This window comes from Uloborus diversus, chromosome 4 (genome assembly GCF_026930045.1).
Source record: "Uloborus diversus isolate 005 chromosome 4, Udiv.v.3.1, whole genome shotgun sequence".
In the NCBI taxonomy this organism is placed as follows: Eukaryota; Metazoa; Arthropoda; class Arachnida; order Araneae; family Uloboridae; genus Uloborus; species Uloborus diversus.
The window spans coordinates 183696414-183716671 of record NC_072734.1 but is presented as its reverse complement, the minus strand read 5'-3'; positions in this window follow the sequence as shown (position 1 = coordinate 183716671).

The window sequence follows — 20258 nt, the reverse complement described above, 5'->3', positions numbered from 1 at the left end:
ACATTTAGCTTCAAAAATACCATTCCGAGATATTGCAATTCAAAGGGGGAAAATCATACCTCATTAAAATATGTATACTTTTCTTTAAAGTCTATTTTAACTTACTTCTAATGTGTGAGCACGGTCAAGAAGTTTGTATCATTAAAAAGGTATTGAAATGGAGTTTTATATTATATAAAATTTAAAAAAAATCGAATTTTTGAAAGTATTTAGGGTACCGACTCCTCTTAAGACAGAGATTATCCTTCATGAGAGGATATCTGCGTGCAGCTCAGTTGCTGCTTATTTAAAACTAGTGCAAAACAAATACGAAACTGCAGTCTCTGGATGTTATAATATGCTGTGGGTACATTGCAGGTTTTTTTTTTCTTTGATATTTTCTTGTTTTAGAGGTATGGTTACGACTTTTGGAGGATTATCTCATGTTTTTTTTGCCTACTACATTATTTAAAGGATATAGTTTCAAAACAACAAAGTTGAATGTAAAAAAATGAGGTTTTTTGCAAACATAAGCTCCATAATAATTCAAACAATATGAGTTTGTTTCCATTATCTTATACCTAATTCAGAAAAAAATAGGAGGGAAAATAATTAAAGTTGACGTAATAAAGCAACGATTATTCCTTCAAAAAACTTTTTCACGACACTGAAAACAAACGAAAACATGCGCTGCTAAAATGACAGATAAGTAATGTGCTCAGAATATCGTTGCTAAGTCAAACACCAGGGAAAATTGCTTTCTGAAACATCAAAGAAAGTTTTTTCCCCGTGAAAATAACTGCAAATCGATCAGAATAATGTTGTTCTAAACAATACACGCGTTATTATTTTTAATTTTCCACAATTTATAACACTTATGTCATGTAATTCAGCGGTGAATTTACGATTAAAGATAAAATGGTTTAAATTTGCGTTGTAAGCTCTATTTAAACCAATATTTCGAGTTGCATCAAACATATCAAGTTAAAAAAGGACATGTGTTCTGAGAAATTCCAATTTACTCTGTGTAATACACTGATAATTGCTTTCTTTTGTAAATAAATTTTAAAATAAATTGATATTAAATAAAAAAAATCATTAGAACGATCCACAAGTACACATTTTCCGAGAATCAATCCCTAAAGACCCATTTACATATCTTCTATGTTTCTACAATCGAAATATTAGGGCTCCAAATGCTGCACATCACGCAATTGGGAATATTATTTGCAATTTAATGCAATATTTGCTACTGTTTCATTTGGAAAATGGTTTTTCGTTACATCTGTACATTCATTTTTGCTCATATTAGATACATGGCTCATTATTTTCTAACTTCACGCACGAAATATTTAGTTATTAATGAACTGTAAGTGTTATCGTTTGGAATATCCATAAAGTATCACGTTGAAATTCTTTATTTTATTACTTTTAACGATTCATTACGTAGCTCTGAACATAATTACACTTTTATTTATTTTTTTAGGCTTCTAGAAGGTTATTTTCATTTGATAGTGTTGCATTAACCCGTAAAGGGGGAGGTGAAAACGTAGGACGTAACAGGGGACATGAAGTCTCAGTGACCGCTTCATTTAGTTTTTTTTTTTTTAATTGTGTAATTAAGATACATTCCTGCACTTTCCCTTAGATGTTCTTTGAACTTTTATTAGCACGGTGAAAAAAAATTTTGAATTTTCAACCGAAATATTTCTTTTCCGGAGAAATTTTGCTAGAGTCTTAAGATTTTTCGGGAAAATCATATGCTGCAGTAAATAACTAACTACTCGTAATAAAAATGAATCTATTATTTTTAATGTCATCATTTTAGTTCTTTAATATATATAGAACACTTTAGTACCGGAAAATTGATGATATCACGTTACGGGAAAGTTTGGACAGCCCTTTAACTATAAGTATTTCCAGGAATAATTCAGCCTTCATTGTCCCTAGAACATCATTGCGTAACGTTTGTGAACATTCCAAACAACTCGCAACCTCATCTAGAATATTTTGTATCTCTTCCGCATAACGCGGATAGGATAAATGAACCAATATCCGCGGTTCTAACGTTAAAACCCATGCCGAAAATTAAAACACTAAAGGGGAGGTACGCTCTCACAGACCACTTCTAAGGAATAGAATGAAATTTGAACTAGATGCACTTGCCTAAAGATACTGATATTCAAAGGGGGTGTTTAAGGTCACAAAACAAAAAGGTATTGGGAAAACCATTCAATCGGACTGAAAATGAAATAGGGTTGATTGGATGGACTCTTGAGCGGTCTGTAAGACCGCACCTCCCCTGTTAAGGTTTAAAATTTATTGCCGATTCAAATCGGTTATAGAACATAAATTCATTAAGCCGTTTTGGCTACTGAATTTATCTGATTTAAATTGTAGGTCTCACTTTTTTGGGGGGGGAGGTGAACATTATTCCATTGTTTAAAAACTAGTGGAATGAACTCTCTTTAAACTTAGAAAGATACTAAATGCAGATCATAAGCTGTAAGTTACCGCAAATACCAACAACCTAAGAACGACATAAAGAGTCGGCAGTTGAGCTAAATTAGTTTTAACTACCAATGTGATGAACATATCAGCTTCAATAAGACGACACCTGATTCCTGCTCGGTTCTTGACGTTTCCCGATTGGTGAAACCATAAAAAGTACGGAATTTCAGTTTCTGTAAGTCATATTACTATTTTCGTATTTGCTTGTAAGTAGAGATGAAAAACGAAATAGGCTGTGAGATGCAAAGGGATGAAGTGGAAACTTTCAAGTTTTGAGTTTTAAAGTTAAAAGAGTTAAGTTTCAAGTCGAACGCATTTAAAGATGCAGTCTTAGGTAAGCTTTCATTGAATTTGTTTTTCTAAATCATGCTGTATAGCAACATTAACCAGGGCAACAAATACTATATCGTGATCCAAAACAGAGGAAAGGTTCATCTACCATTTTTACTGGTTATCTCGAAATTTTAAATTTTGGCACTTACATCCCTTAAACAAATAAACAAAGTGGAAAGTTAGTGTTGATTTTCTTCTGCAGTGTTTGAATTTGGCTATTTTTTCTTTACTAATATTAAAGCTGAAAGTCTATATGTCTCTATGAGGCACATAACGCTTAGACAGTTCGGCCGATTTTCATGAAATTCGGCACAAAATTAGCTTGTAGCATGGAAGTGCGCACCTCGACGCGATTTTTGAAAATTCGATTTTGTTATTTTTCTATTCTAATTTTAAGAACATTTTACCCAGCAAATCATCATAAAATGGACGAGTAAATTATCAAATTATCATAACGTGGAACGGTAACATGATCGAGCACATTGGCGAGAAATTCACCATCCATTATTTGTAAATATACAGGCGAACCAAATGACCTTTTAATTTTCTACTGCGGGCAAAGCCGTTGGGGGAACCACTAGTTGAAAATGAAAAAAAAAAAACTTGGAACATTTTAAATACGAATGCTTCTGTTTTTTAATTCAAAGCAGCTGAAATTGTGTATCCTTGCTTAATCCATCATAGATAATTTGATAACTACAATTTCGTAAATTTAGTTTGTCTCTTAACTCTAAAACTGACGATTTTAAATATCCGAGGAATGTTCTTGACTCTTAGTGCTTATTCATTAGAAGACAAAAAAAAAACAAATTCTTACGTAAAACATACAGAAGGTCAATAAAAAAACAAGTGTTGGTGTACATGCACTTTAGCTCTTCAAATAAAGTTTTTAAGGGGAAAAAAAGCAAATTTTAGTGAAAGATTTTAATCCGTCAAACTTATCATCGTAACAATTTTTTTACCCTTTGTAAATAAATAAATAAATAAATAAAGAGAAAATATTTTCTACTTTATCATAAATCCATATTTTTATTACTGAACTGTCAACATATTAAACATTTCTTTTCCGACAAGAGTAATTAAAATCAAGTTTTACGAGACTAATTTCATTACCACAAGTAAAAATAAGAAAAGGCAATTTACCTTCTTTTTTTCGTTTGGTTCATTGGCTAAGGCTTTTTTTTTTTTTTTTTTTTTAATAGAATTTGCTTCTTTCAAAGTTAGATAAAAACTATCCATCTAAAACGTCGAATGCTTTATATAAGGTAAGTTTTTAAGACAAAGTTTTAAACTTTTTATGCAATGATTGATTGTGTCTTTTAAGGACCTTCGAAGACTCAGTTTTTAAATAAATTGCTTTCGGTCTTGAAAGCGATGTACTCAATTTTTGGAATTTAGTTTTTTGTGGCACATTTTAAAAACTATAAAAAGAAAAATGTATTCATTCCTGAAAATATTTTGCACATAAACATATTTTTTAGAAGTATTAGATTTTTTTTCGTTAATCAGTGCATTTGGTAAGATATTTGCTATAAGCTACTGCTCACATTTTATATGAAAAAAATGTACAAACACCAAACGTAAATAACACTGTCGCTTACTCTGCATAATCTTAACTACTTAGTCCTATACTTGAGAATTTAACCATAGATGTAGTAACAAGAAATACCCATAAATACATCGGTAAAAGAATGTCTTTTTACCCAAAAGCTTATTACTTTGAATAGAAAAAAAGGTTCCTGGAAACCCCGAAACACTTGTAATCAGTTTATTTGCGCTAAACAACGTTGGTTATTTATTGGTATTTCCCAGTACAAATGTATTCAGTTATTTCATAGATGTAGTATTAACTAGATACACAACGAGAAACTGGTTCAACCGCGGCTATTATTCTGAGAAAAGTCCGAAAAGTGCATGCGCGCAAGCAACTCTTGCTGTTAGTGTGATGTAGCGACTCATTGCTTTCTCATTGGATATGCTTTTGCCCGTTCATTTCAAGACTCGCGCGTTCAATGACGGCCATTGCTTTTCTATACGGTGTTGTTATCTAGTTCTACTACACCTATGATTAAAACATGATACTACGCAGCAAAAGTTTTACGTAAATTGCAATTATATTTATTTTTAGATTGACTATTATAAAATGATGTCAATTATCTCGAGTTATTTCCATAACTATGTAGCACTGTAACGTAGCTAAAAATATTAATCTTTTAATGAAGTCATTATTTTTAGTTATAAATAATCAGTTTCCGCCTATTATCATGTCACTAGGAACATTTACAGACTTAAAAATAATGCGCAGTGTGTGTGTGTGTGTGTGTGTGTGTGTGTGTGTGTGTGTGTGTTTTTTTTTTTTTAAGAAAAATGGTGCAAAAGCTCAACCCAAAATATAAAACATTGTTTTAAGCTCGGAGTCAATGCTTTACTTGCGCGAAAAAATGAAGCATTGCACTTATTAACTATCTTTCCAGAATCAGTCATCAATTTTCTCCTTTAATCTAAAACGCTTTTTCATAATCGAATTAGAATTTAAAAAAATAATTTACTAGCAGACGACACACAAGAAGAAATATCACCACTCTCAAATAGTTTGAATATAATGCATTATTTCAAATGTGAAGCAAGTTTTCCATGTCTCGTGTTTTTAAATGACAATTATATTTTTATTATGTTCTTTCGAAAACTGTGAAGTTGAGAATTTTAGTATGATGGGTAACATTTTTTTTTCTTTACATTATTCAGGACATATTTTAAGTTTTTTTTTTTTTTTTAATTAGAGGATAATAGAAAAGAGGTGAATAAACAAACACGTAGAAAAAATAACTCAAAAAAAGGTGATAAATTCAAACAAAAAGGAATATATATATATATATATATAGATATATATATATATATAACAAAAAATACTGCGTTTCGATGTGATACATATCAGGTTTTATATTTTAAACTCTTACAATGTATATATCAAACAACTATTCACACTACAGCGAAAAAAAATTCATGATAATTTATACTCTTTTAAATCTGCTTCAGCCTAGTTTAAACTAAAGAAAATGCCAATTCTGTCTCCAGAGTACAATGTTTGTTGTAAAATTAAGTTTTTTTCTATCTTTTTTTGCGGTGAGCCTGGGGTTTTACTAGCAAAATACTTCTCTTTGGCATAAACAAAGTTAACAACCTAAATCCGTTAAGGCTTCTTTTTACCTGTACAAATGAAAACAGTTTATAAGAGAAAAAAAAAACATCTTCGGAGAGCACAGAACAACTGAACAAATATTTAAATCAGAGTGGAAAAAACTAATTTAGAGGAAAAAAAGGGAATTTTCTTAAGAACCCATTCTTTTAAAATTAAGATTTACCCCGGCGAAGCATGTGCGTAAATTTTCAGTTGCAGCTAAAGATTTTTTAAAGCAAATAATTAACTGTAAAATGTTTCAGTGAGATTCTCATGATTAATTAATAAGCTACAATTTTATTTTAGAAGAAATATCCTATGTTGTCGTTAAAAAGAATAAAAACTAAGATGTTTTTTACCGTGTGATTTGATATTTCATAATTTCAGTTTTTAATTATTGCACACTTATTAATTAAGCTTGATGTCAGATAAAAACATCTCACTCAATCCGTCTGATTTCAGGTTTGTTTTTTCAAAAAACTTGTTTTTTTTTTTTTTTTTTTTCAAAACTAATATATTATTCAAAGCTCAGACTAAAAAAAATCATTGTTGCCATATGAAATACTTAAAAACCAAGAAATATAAGTGTCAAAATTTAAGAATTTCGTTGGTACAGTGACCTGTGTAAGTTGACCACTTGCGGTGCACTACATCAGTGGTCAACTTATAGAGGTTGATTTTACATGATATACATTAATTCTGTGCTTAAAAATAGAGGTCGATTTAGACAGGTGGTCAAGTTACAAGGGTAGTCAACTTGACAGGTTTAACTGTATTTGGAACTATTATCCCTCTTAAGGCAAGATATGGTACTGACTAAAACTGTTTGTTTTCCTAAGCCGAGGACTTAGCGCCTATTTGCGCATCGCGTCAGGTCTGCTGTGATTTTATGAAAATAGGGAGGGAAACCCGGCAGTAAAAGGTGCAAAATAACGTGTTCAAAGGCAGCAAGTGCGAGCGGTAAGTGCCCATCCTCAACCTATCGCCCCCCTTTCCGAAATGGAATCTGTCTCTGAGTGGTAGACTTATGCTTTCGAGAACGGACAGTACGTGCTGATAAGCTGCACGACTTAGGAAACATTTTAATTAAAGCCTACCTTTCATAAATTAGATTCCAGGAAAAGTGGGATTATTAAACGTTTAGTTTGTAATTCGAGTGTCCCGTTAATAATGATTTTAAAATGCAGTTAGTACTATTAAAAATATTTCAAAAACACATACACAAATGCCAACGCTACTTAAAATTTCAAAAAATTGTTTTAAAGTTTTGTTCTTGAAATGATTTAAACTTTAAATTAATGGTAACAATAAGAACATCAAACATAAAAGTATTCAAAAATAAACATTTAAAAATTTTCATAGAACAGTATTTTTGCAAAATAACTTAAATTCTAATTTTAAACTTACTTTGAATACGTGCGGTTAAGAGTTTTCATAAAACATTCTCCACAAGGTATGTAATTTCTTCTCCTCAATGATTCCCCTCAAAAATGTCTCTTTTCTGCTTAAGGGCGTCCGGGAAAATGCTTTGCACTGATTCACCATCTATTTAATAAGCAAAGCCAACACAAATGCTTATTTAATTTAAATTTAATAAATTTAAAAAACGCTGTGAAAGGAGGAAGTTGCTTTAATCCACAAAAACTCAAAATATTCTTGGTTGATTTTCAATTTGTTTTCAAAAAAGTATGTACAAATATCTAAGTTTAAATTTTTATTCTTCGAATTAAAAAATATTAATTCAATAAAAAAATAGAAAATATTTGAAGAAAAAATTCGAAAAATTCTAAAACACTTTAAAGAAAGAAAAAAAAATAATTTGAAAAATGTTGAATTCATAATTCATTTGTTGAATAAAAATTAAAGTAAAGTTGAAAAAAACATGCTCCAAATTTCATTATTTCATGTTTATCAGTTCCTGACTTATAAGAGTTCAAATGTAAAAAATCGGAGAAAATGTATCATTGAGAAAAACACGTTTACTTGAATGCATGCAACAAAATTAATTATATCTTTCGTTCTAATTAATATAGAAACAAAATTCAAACGTCCTTTTAAGAAGAAAAAAAAACCGAAAATGTTTTTAAATGATTAAAAAAATTAAATATTTGACTGTTTTTTTTTTCGAATCACCTTAATTTATTATTTGAAGCCTAATCTTTTTTGATTGTTGCCTTAGTTGCGAAAATTAGTATATCTATTATCTTTCTGATTTTTTTAAATTAAAATTAAATTTTGCTGAGATGAAAATAGCTGATCCATTTCTTTTTATCCATTACTCTCTGATAAGGAAGCAGCAATGAATGTTAGTTGTGTCTAAGGAGAACACTTTGTTTCATTAATTATTTTTCAAAAATATTCCTTTTAATGGTGTTTTTTAATTACAAGCTGTTCATTTTTTCATATTCAACTGAATCGTGTGGCAACAGCCCAAGCTGCTTTGAATAAAACTTTCGTTCACTTCACTTCAGAGTCGATCTGATAACCTATGAACTTCCGTATATAAACACACATTTTTATTCGTGAGGAGTTTATTAAAGATACATAATGTCATCCATCGAGAAAAATAACTTTAGTTCCCGATAACTTCATATGCGTTCCTTGTGCGGCGCTGCAATATATTTCTTTATCAAATGTTAGCAGACTCCAAACACGGCCTCAGGGTATTTGTGGATAAACACATTCCACCAGATCTGTCTCTCTAGAGCCAAGGGCAAATAAAACTTTACTTTTGACTGCGAAACTTTATCTCCATTTGACTTAAAAAAATCCCATCTTTTATTTATCATTTTTCCCAGCTTGTGGCAGTTTCCTAGTGTATGATACTCACACCATTTTCGAGTTAACAAGAAATACATTGCAGAAAAATGTTAATATTTAATTTTATTTATTCAGCTGATTATCATTCTTTTTTGACGCTTAAATCTTCTTAAAAGGTTTAAAGAGTTTAAAGATAAGCGATAAGATAATAAAAAAATAAAGTTTTTATGATGCGTTAATGACATTGCTAAATTTAAGTGCAATATGAGCTCTTCTACCTTGAATTTAAGAAAAACAAAAACAATTTTGTCTATAAACTTATAAGGTCCATTTCATTGTATTCAGTTTTTACGATCTAGGTTAAATTTTTGCAATTGAAGAAAAAACCGTCCATTAAAAATGAAACTTCTAAATGTGAAAGATATTTATATTTTCGCAAATTAAGCCTGTTAAAAGACGTGGTTATAGTATTTCCTACTACGTATAGTAAGAAAGTTCAATTAATGTTAGCGAAAGTTTAAAAAAAAGCGAAAAAAAAAACGTGTTAATTTTTACAAATTATACGAACTTTTAATTATAAAAAGTTTAAGTAATAATTTTTGGTTATTGGAAGAAAACGAAAGATATGAAATAAAAGCTAAGATAAACTACACCGTAAAATTTTCCCTCAAAAATTGTATTACTTGGACTCGGTGATTCTAAGATCTGATACGTTATTTTTTAAAATTCATATGATGCGGTTATGCTACATTATGTATTGAATACATATGATGATGCGGGAGATTGAAAAATGAGTTATTTTAGATCCTTTGAGTTGCCCTTAAATTTGGCATCGAAAAATTTAAGAAAATCGGTTCAACTGCTTCAGCCCTACGCAAAATAAAACATTATACTTTTTTGATTGCTTACTCCCGTGTTCGGGGAAGGGGAAGATGGTGCTGCAGAGGGAGGCGGGGGGGGGGGGGAAATAAAATAATTGCACATCAAAACAGTCAAGCGAGAACAATAAGCAATGTGTATGCTCGATATTCTCTTAATTAATGCCTTTATTTTTAATATTCCGTAACTGTTACAGATGAAAATGAAAGCCCTAAATGTAAAAGAAAACTCTCTCTCTTGCATTAATTTCTTACCTTGTTAAATTACTCTGAATACTAGTAATTAGGTGCCTATGCATGTTTTAAATGGTTACAATACCGTAAAGTGATATACTTACGGTATATCAACATATTAGTCCTATATGGTTACAAAACCGTAAAATGTTGTATTTACGGTTTTTCACCGTAGTAGTGGAATATGGTTACAAAAACGTAAATTATTGTATTTACGGTTTTTTACCGTATAGCTGTATATGGTTAAAAACCGTAAAATGACATGTTTACGGTTTTTAAACCATTCTAGTTGAAAACGGTTCTGAACCCGTAAATGTGAAGTATCAACCCTAACCGTTAACTTTACGTTTAGTCAGACGGACGTACTGCTGCCGGTTATTTCACCGTAATTTTACGATGAAATTTCTAACAATGTATGATGATGCGGGGGATTAAAAAATGAGTTATTTTAGATCCTTTGAGGTGCCCTTTAATTAGGTATCGAAAAATTTAAGAACATCGGTTCAACTGCTCCAGTCCGGCGCAAAATAAAACATTACACTTTTTTGATTACTTACTCTCGTGTTGAAACACTAACATAGCATCAGCTGTCGATTAAACCACACTTTCTATAATTTCGTTCTAAAACTTTTACTTCTTTCTATCATTGGAGCGGGAAAGTTAAAATCGAAAATTGATCCAAGTCATTCGTTCATTTTTTTTCTCTTTGAAGTAGCAAATATTTTCGTTCAGGAAGTAATCATCTCCTCCCTCCTTTTTAATTGATGAAATTCTTGCAACACTTTCAGCCGCTCCATTCGCTCTAGGGTAATCTTCATTGATCTTCGGAAGCTCCATCACTCATCGCTGGGGCTTTTGCATTCACAGAAGGCATCACAGTTCTTTCTCAATTCAGACTATTCAAAAGTTCCCCAAAATTCACCTGAAAATAAAAGAGAATTCGAAAATGGAATTGCTCAAGCTGAATGGAAATGATTTTTGAAAATTACAGCGTAGAAGAATCGATATCAGAACAAATATGAGTTTTGCTTCTTGCCCAGAGGGGTGTTTACTCACTTGCTGTTCGGTGCAGAAGAGAATAGGGAAAATAACTTTATTTTCAGTGTGTTCTAGCTTCTGAGTCCATATAAGAAGTTTCAGATCGATGTGTAATTCATTTTTTCCGAAGAACCAAAACACTTAGTTGTTAGATATAGTTACCTGTTAAAGATGTAGTATCATTATTTAAAGTTAAAAAAAAATCATTATAGAAAAATATAGTCATAAAATATATATTTTTTTTTATTATATTTTATGTCATACATTTAATTATCTGTCATATGTTTTTTTTGATTGATAAGGATTCATTTAAATTTGAAACATTTCAATGTAAAAAAAGAGAAAAAAAAACACCATTTTTATTTCAGGAACTTGAACCATTTAAAAAATCTTTCTTAGAATATTACATTTGATTCAAATTTCTGAGAATATGAACATAAGTATTAGAACGAGTGAAGATGACAAAGAAGTAATTGAAACCTCAATTGAAAAAAAAAATACTATTAAACCTTAATATACTTATAAGCTGCAGGATTCAAAAACTGTAAATTATGGATTTGTGATTTTAAATAATGAGTTATAGTCAAATGTAGTTACACGAAAAAAATGCAAACCAATTTAGATCAATGCAATAAATCTTTGATTGAAAAACTGTAAATTAGTTTATATATATATATATATATATATATATATATATATATATGTCTTAGAAACATGTTTTATTATTGTTATTATTATTAGTACCGTCATCATCATCATTAACTTCACCATCATCATCATCAACATCACCACCACCATCATCATCATCACCATCATCATTATTATTATTGTTATTATTTTTCTTATTATTATTTGCAGTGGCAGCAGTAAAATTTTTATTTTTGCGTTGTGTCGAAAATGCATTTTTAAGATTTTGATTTACTTTAAACCGTGGCTGCTCTTGGTTTACAAAACAAAAGACAAAACAAATTCCTTTTCTATTTCTCATTATTTCCGAAACCATTAGCAACAGATAATTTATCCAGCATTTATAAGTATACAAGTTCAGTTATTTCTAGTGGGTGTAAAATTAATCATCTGCATGATTAATATCCCTGGTGATATCCTTAGACTACAAGTCAATGAAGCGCAAGGATTTGGTTTTGCAAACTCATCTGAATAAATGCGCAAAAGCTTGGCTTATACTAAACTAATTCATAAAAGCAAGGAAAATATAATTGCTCTTTTTTTTTCCGCAAGTATTATTCGGTATTTCTTTTCCCGCAAGTTTTGTTCCCTGCAATTTTCCTTCAAAGAATGATTCCATACATTTAGTTTGGAAAAATAACGATACACTCAAGATAATAATAATAACAATAGCAAAAAAAAAAAAAAAAAAAAAAAAAAAACAAATAAAAAATGAATAAATAAATAAATAAATAAATAAATATTCGCTCTTTCTTTTTTATATTTTTCCGCAAGTATTATTCGGTATTTCTTTTCCCGCAACGTTTGTTCCCTGCAATTTTCCTTCAAAGAATGATTCAATACATTTAGTTTGGAAAAATAACGATACACTCAAAATAATAATAATAACAATAGCAAAAAAAATAAATAAATAAATAATAAAAAATAAACATAGTATACAACTATGCATATAAATAAGAACATCAATATGTCAGTCTATTTTGACGAACTGCAACAGGTATACACAGTATGGCACAGTTATTTCGTAATATACCATAAGCATACGTCGGCGCTTTATTGTCTTTCGTTCTCGAGAGATTTATCTTTCGCCAAGATACATCGATCACTTACTCACATGATTGATTTAAGGGAAACTGAGAGTTAATTGACCTTATAGTCATATGAATGCTTTATTGCTCATCTAATTTCCTTTCAGATGTAAAAAAGAAAGAACACGAAATGGAGCAAAATGATACAAAATCTAGCAGCTTAACTGACCCATAACTTTTTCTGCAGGTTTTTTTTCTTTTTTTACTACATTTATTTCCTGATTATCCGTTGAGTATAGTCGCATAATAACATCGGCTAGATCGCAAACTGTGTTAAATTGATGCTAGTGTATGCAATAGCCTAAAAATATCAATAACAATCGCATACATTCAAACTATAGCTAAAATGATAACAGTGCATGCAAAAGCTTAAAAAAAGCTTCCCATTATTACAAACGAATCGCTCACATAGGCGAGCAAATCCTGCAACAGAAGAAACTATGTTAGTTACAAAAAAACGCAATGCAGAAGGCAAGACATTTTTCTCAAGAGTGGTCCAGTCATTCGTTTACGTGCGTAAGAAGTGTAGATCTAAAATTCAGTAACTGGGATGGATCTCAAATTTAGTAAATAGTGTCGATTGAAATAAATAGTGAAGATCTAAAAACCATGTTGAACTGTAAGATATCGGCGACCTTGGAAGGTTTGATGCCATAGGAAGGGAGGGAAAGAAATAAATTGAAATGTCCAAAAGGAAGTTTTTTCCTTTTTTCGTAAAAATGTGTACCTTTATCTACCTTCAATCAATTATCGTGGATATATTTTTTTTGGAAAGGGGGGGGGGGGGGGTTGAAAGGTCGCGGATAATTTGCTGATAATCGGGAGTTTACTGAAGTAATTTTCATCTACGTAATACCAGCATGCAAAGTTGGTTTTACCAAGGAATAGAAAAAAATATATATTGGATTTAAACTTTAGAGTCATAGGTACTGCAACGAAAAAAAAGCACCTGGGCGATATCAAACCATTACAAAGCTGAAAAAATGTGACAGTTTTGAGAGTGTTCATCCAGGAATCTCTCAAGCGTTTAGAAGGAAAATATGAATGTATCCGGCGATTTCCTGATATAATTCTTTGATTGATCTTTACAAACAGAATGCTTTTCGTATTAAAAAAAGAACCAAGCCGAGCTGGAACCGAATCTTACATTCTGACTGAGTAGTAATTAAATATATATATATATATATATATATATATATATATATATATATATATATATAGGTAAGAACTATTGTTTCGAACATGCTCGTCTACAACACATGACGACCCCACCATGCCCTCTCTACTTCTGCAAATGGCCCATGAACATTGACAACACATAGCAGTACATGCTATGTGTCAATACCACTTTCACCACCATATCCAACTACAACTAACACTGATCCAGATAGACAGAGATCCGGACAGAGAGACTTTCAACTTTATTGTTAGTAAAGATGAGGTGAAAAAAGTATCAATTTTAATAAAAATATATGGTTATGTAGAACAGTTGCTGGATTAAATCTAATGAGCGGAAAAAAAACTCTTGTATTTACCAACAATTCAACCTACTAGGAAAACACCAACTATATATATTAATTTAGTAATAACAGAACACTAATATTTATCACAATAATAATAATTATTTTTCCTATTTGTATTCTTTTTTTTTTTTTTTTCATTTTATCTTTTTTTTTTTTTTTGGCACCATATACTAATGTACAGATGCAGAAGGGAATATACCTACCCTTTTTCGCTCTATGTGAATGCTAGCTCAAGATTTTTTTTTTAAAGGCCGAAAATGTACATGTGAGTTTTAAAGGTGAAACATTCAAATGCCATTAAAAGGCCATTAACTTTCGAACGAAGTAAAAAAAATACTAAGATAAAACTTTGTTTTTATAATTATCTGCTATGTGAACATCTGTTGAAATTCTTAGAAACAAAAAGAGGTAGAACATTTTTTGAACCGGTGTTTCGGCAAAATCTTCGGTATAAATATTATTAAAAAAGTTTGTTATAATTTAAAAAAGGACTAATAACAAATAATAAACTAATTTTAACTAAATAATTAATGACTAAATCATGCATGCTATGAAAGTTAAATCTAGTTTTTAGCTTTTTCCTTGTTTTTCCAGCGGATTCTATTTTTCCCACAATAGTATAAATTTTTTGAACAATTTACTAAGATGAAAACACATTAAAAATGTTTTAAAAGCTTACATTTTTTAAGCATTGTACTTATTAATTTAAAAATAAATAAAAAGTAAAGAAAAATAAATACCTGTTTACTAACTTGTTGGAAAGTGATCAGTCATTGTTGCTCTGTATTGTAGTTATTATTTCTCAAAACTGCAGATTTAGTGTAAGGATTTTTTAAAAGTTGTTTTTACTGTGAAACATATTTTTCGAGGAAAATTATCCTCCAAGTATTGTCTTTATGTGAGTTGTTACTATAGTCTTTAATGGTTGTTTTATTTTCGTCAAAAATGTATACTGAAAGCTTAAAATAGTTAAGTAATAATTTAAATTTAAAGTATAAAGTACGTGGATGTTAGGTTTAAAAAAATGCATCACAGAACTAATGAGGAGACAAAATATAATTTTAAACGTTATTATTTTTGAAAATTAGTAAAAATTATTATTCCTGCACCTATGCACACGCTAATAATTTTTTGAGTCTGCCTACGATTTTCCGCGAAGTTTATTTAAAACATTTACTGATATTTCCCCAGGAAATTTCTTAAAAGGAAACCTTTGGAAATCTCCCGAAGCAGAAATTAAAAGTTTAAAAGGAAGAACATTTTGTTTTCTTTAACAAAAGTAACCTGTTAATTAAAATTTCTTCCTGAGTTTCTATTAATGTGTAATCTCAATTTAAGATACCCTTCTCTAATTAAATATGCAAATTGAAGTTTGCATCTTACTTCTGTTTCAAAAATTCCAATGAAGATTTTTGAACCAAGTTTTATAGTTGAAATACTGTTGTTACTGTTCTACACCTGAGAGTTCATTCACCATATTATATCACTTTGCAAAAAGTCAATATTTTTCACACAAACAATCTAAGAAAGCTTGTTTGGTTGTCTTTGAAAAGGAATGTTAAACATTAAAAGAATTTCGGATAATTGAAACATTTAATGTTACTTTAAAATTCGTTAGTAATATTAATTGAAGATGTACAGTACACTTATTTACTATGGTGATGATTACTCCTACTGGTAACGGTTTTTAAACTAATTACTTGGAAAAAAATGTAAATATATTTATATAATTAGCTTTTTATTTTAGCATATGTAGTTTCTTTTAATGCATGTGCAAAAGACAATTCATCATTGCCAATAATAATAGTTACAACAACAACGACAACTGTAATAATAATAATAATGATAATAACATCAATAATGATAATAATAATAATAATAATAATGATAATAATAGCAATAATAAATCATGATGATGATGATAATGATGATGATGATGATGTTGATGATGATAATACTACTAAGATAAATGATGATGATAAAAATATTTAATGTTATGCGTAAAGAATCTCCAGTGTTCAACAGATGAACTCGAATTCAAAGTTAAGTACTCCAATCGTCCTGGAAACAAGAATTGATTAAGTAATTTTTAAGGTTTGAGGACCTATTTCTAGGACTCTGAAAATGACTCTTTAATTTATTCCAAGAAATGTACAATGAAAGAAAAATGCGTAAAATACAGTAGGTATTCCACGGATAGAAAATGATCACGAACTAAAGTCTAAATATTACACCGATTTTCTTTTGTCGTGATTAAAATCTTTAGCAGTTTTTAAAATCTAATATGGATAAACCTTCCTTTTTTGGGGTCTTTCGTACAGCGGTTAGGTTTGGAAAGGAAAAAAAAAAAGACTAATCTTCCTATTATATAAAATAAAGCTTTTTATGACTGACCTATATGAGTTTTGTGATGCTATGCAGTGAATAAAAATTATCGAGTTCATTGAAAAACTTCAACTAACCCATAAAAAAGGAGCAGAGTTTTATGCTGGTGTTTTCGATTTTATTGAAAAACTGCAGCCAATCCATAAAAAAGGAGCATAGTTTTATGCTGGTATTTTTGACTTTATTGGAAAACTTCAGCCAACCCATTAAAAAAGGAGCGGAGTTTTATGCTTTTATGCTGGTGTTTTCAATTTTATTGAAAAACTTCAGCCAAATCATAAAAAAGGAGCATAATTTTATGACTGGTGTTCCAGCCCTACAATTTTTTCAAACATCATTTTAAACCAAATGTACATAAATTGCATTATTTTTATTATCATAAATCAAATATTTCTGGAAATGAAATATACACTTATTCTCCCCCCCCCCTCCCCTTCTCCGCTACAGCACTGCCTGGTTAAGAATGTACTCACAGTGCAAAAACAGTTATTATTTTTTCTTACTGTCTTTATTTAAGTTTTTTTCTTATAACACATTTTCTTATAACTTCAGTATTAGTTAATAAATAAAGTTTTGACTAAACTTAGCATTATTTAGATTAAGTACAGGAATCATTCTTAATTATATTTCTTAATAAAAATCAAAACTACGTTATCTTAACATGCATTATAAATTCTTTTGACAGCAGGAAATGTTTGACTTTCTTTTTTATTTGACACTTTTTTAATAAAAATATGCTAAACATTTTTTCGTGACATGACAAAAGCACAATGGATTTGTTTTCTATGTTAAAATGGAATCGGAGACAGGGAGATGATATGGCGTACAACTTCTCTTTGGTGTCTTTAGTATACGCAAAATGATTGTGCGACGAAAAAGAAGACGAATATTGATACTGTTTTAAAAAAAAATAGTTTTGCTTGTTTTATGTTCTTTGAAACTTGAGTTCCGCGGATATTCTTACTATCAGATGTCCAAGCAATGGTGATAATATGCTTTATTTGCACTGAAAACAAAGAATAAGTAAAGGATTAAGATAATTTCACATTACAGTTCTTATTTCTAAAAGTGAAAACGGAAATTTTTATTTATTGCCATTTAAAAAAAAAAAAAATCGTGTCAGACATTTTATTATTATTATTTTTTTTCGAAAAATTTAATGTATTAAAGGAAAGTTCATTTTTTCCATTTATCTATTTCAAAGCTGAATAGTTGAAACATTATATTATAGTGTTATTGAAACCAAGAAAAATACTTTTTTTTTTTTTTTTTAATTTTATTTTTTAAGGAGTAGGAACAGAAATCGAGCGGACGGATTATGGTTAGAAATAAGAGTCATAATATTTCAAAAACTTAATTAATTGTCTACGAGCAAAAAATCAAAATATTACCTTTAATTTTCGTATTAATCGATGATACTTAAATGAAACCTTAAAAAATAAATATTCAAATTAAAAATAAAACGTTGATGACACCAAATATGTTTTGAGTTTTTTCGTGGAAAAATAGAAAAATGTTAGTGAAAAAAAATACATATATACTGTATTGTTAAATAATATGTATTTTCTTTGTACGTCTGCAACTGGCTCTTTGGGTAAATTTTCCTGATATAATGTAAGAGAAAATATCCCGCCACAGCAATTAGCACAAATGTTTAGAACTCGATCATTTATGAAGAAAAAAAATAGATTCAAAACAGAAAAAATTGTAAGATTAATTTTAGTTATAATTTTAAAAAAATAAACAAGGAAGCCATAGCAGAGAAACGAACCATATTTCATTTCACTTCTGACACATCACGGGGGAAGAAGGGGAGGTACGCATTGAACTACAAACTCGAGTATACTGCACAGCGCAAGATTTTTCTCAGCTCAGAGGATCTCGACGCAGAGGACCCATGTGCGGGTGTTCCTTTTCACTTGAGATTTACGCTATAAGGTTGGGCGATGTGAAAAGAAAGATCTGATGCGGACACCACATTTCTTTCTTTTACAACTGTTAAATAATGCATGATTTTTGAAAAACTAAAAAAAAGGAAGCATTTTAAATATTTTCTCCCTTAGTTTTCTGCAAACTGATGCAAAAAAAAAAAAAAAAAAAAAAAAAAAAATCATAGATTAATTTAACCAATATCGATTTTCCCAATATCGCGATTGCCCATGTATGTAGTCTATTCCGGTCAAGAAAAAGTTATTTCTGAAAATCAAAGAATTGGTATGTACAAGCAATTTTCAAACATTGACACTTATTTGGTATTATTTTGTAGTAAGTTAAAAAAATATTTTGTCATTATAAAATCATAAAATTATTCTCATTAACAAGTTAAATATCAATTAAAAATTATTAATACTCAGTGCAGTATTTATTTTAATAATATTAAATTGATTTGTATTTTATACTATTTGTACAGTTAATCAAGTACATGCTAGGCAAAATGAAATGTTCATTTCATTTACTTATTCAATCTTTTGTCGTATTACCTAAATATTCATTATTTAATTATTTCAATTACATTCCTAAATTTAATAACTCCTTTCTTTATTCATTCATTCACATTTTCTTATTCGTTATATAACTGTTTATTCACTCATTTATTTGATCAAAATTATCTTTAATAACTAGATACAAACATTTAATGGGCAAAATATTTTTTTTTCGCTTTACCCGATAAAAAATAATTTGAAACTCCTCCCCCCCTTTTTTTTAAAACACTTTTACTTCCAAAAATAAAAAATAATATTTCAATGCAAGTTTTTTTTTAATGAAATATATTGTTCTTTCTTTATGTAACGTAATTTACAGAACGAACTTACAATTTGTTCTTTATGTAAAAAGTAAGTTATCTTAACGACTTAACTTTGCCCCACATTCCCCTACATAATTAATAAATACCAACCCATTTCACATTTATCGTTAGGCAACATTCAAAATAGCAACATCGTCTTTAATAATTAAGTTTGTTTCCCAAACGCAAAAGTTCTACAATCATTCCAACTACTGCATCCATCTTTTTCCTATTTCTATTCAGAAAACGAATGTAATACCTGAGAGTGCAAAGTCTGTTTTAAAGATGGCCGGAATTTTAAACAGATATTAGGATTATTATTGGAATAATGCCAGAAGAGCAAAAATGTAAAATTCTGTTGTATCAGAGAGGAGTATTTTTAACCTGACTAAGGCGAAAAAACATAAAGGAATTTGCATTCCCAATCGATGCATCGATGTTTCGAACTTCATCTGGGTGAACAGATATTAAAGGTTATTTTAAGCTTATGGATTGAATAGGTAGCTTTTTTAAAAACTGCATGCTACGAAGTATAAAGAAATGAATTTCTTTTTTTAGTAACTTACTATATATGAAATTACTACACAAGTCAGTTTAAAGTGTGTAATAGAGGAAAAACTGTCATTTTGATCTCGGTTTTTTGACAGGAGAACTAATGATAGACCGTTGAGGGGAAAAGGGGAAACTTTTTTTTTGTTTTTTTTTTTTATTTTTATTTTTTATGAGCTAGTTGATCATAGTTGATTAAAATCTCTCGAATATAACATTTTTACATCTATTGCTGATGATTACTTGATATAAAATGCTTGCACGCATGCGTATTGCTGAAGTCATTGGAAAACAGTTATAAGGCACCAGTAAAATGGCCAGTGCTTCAGT